We start from the raw sequence: 862 nt of genomic DNA on the forward strand, positions 1-862 counted from the left end.
TGGAACTAGGAAGGAACCACCAGTGAACTTCTTAGGGATACTTGTTACCCTCTTACCAGTGCACTTTTCTTTCTTTCTTTCTTTCTTTCTTTCTTTCTTTCTTTCTTTCTTTCTTTCTATGTTTATTTATTTTTGAAGGAGAGAGAGACAGAGGGTGAGTGGAGGAGGGGCAGAGAACAAGGGAGACACAGAATCCAAAACGGGCTCCAGACTCTGAGCTGTCAGCACAGAGTCCAACGCGGGGCTCGAATTCATGAACTACAGGATCATGACCTGAGCCAGTCAGACACTTAATCAACTGAGCCACCCAGGTGCCCCTTACCAGTGCATTTCTGATGGCCTTGGTGAACACACTTGTTTCCTGGAACATAATTTTCTGGTGGGTCTTCTACCCTTCATACATCTACTCTGGCATGCTTACTTCCCTGAGTCTTAATTTCTGTCTCCACTATCTTTCATAGCAATTCAGACATTTTAGCCTCAATCAGTAAAGGCAATCACTTTCTCTAGTCTCGCAGGTGCCACCCAGTGAATTTGCACCACCTCCTGTGGGTCTTGCCAGGGTGTTAAATTCTGTATCCTGAGAAGTGCCCTTAAGTTAATAAATTATTTCTTATCTAGTCTTATATTCTGGCTCGTTTGCTCAAGAATTCTCAAAATCTAGTCCTATGGTACTCCCTCAGCTCTTGCCAGTATGTGGTGCCTAATTCTTTAATCCCCTTCAGGGTTTATTCTTTTCTTCCCTCAGCAGGCCTAGCACATCCATAGCTGGTTCAGGCTGCAATATGACTTTAGTTATTGGTCTAGCAGCCAGGACAGGAGATGGAGCATATCCTAAAGGAAATTTCTGTTGTCTTACAGG

Source organism: Herpailurus yagouaroundi, unplaced genomic scaffold (assembly GCF_014898765.1).
Source record: "Herpailurus yagouaroundi ecotype Mexico unplaced genomic scaffold, PumYag 163, whole genome shotgun sequence".
NCBI classification, from domain to species: domain Eukaryota; kingdom Metazoa; phylum Chordata; class Mammalia; order Carnivora; family Felidae; genus Herpailurus; species Herpailurus yagouaroundi.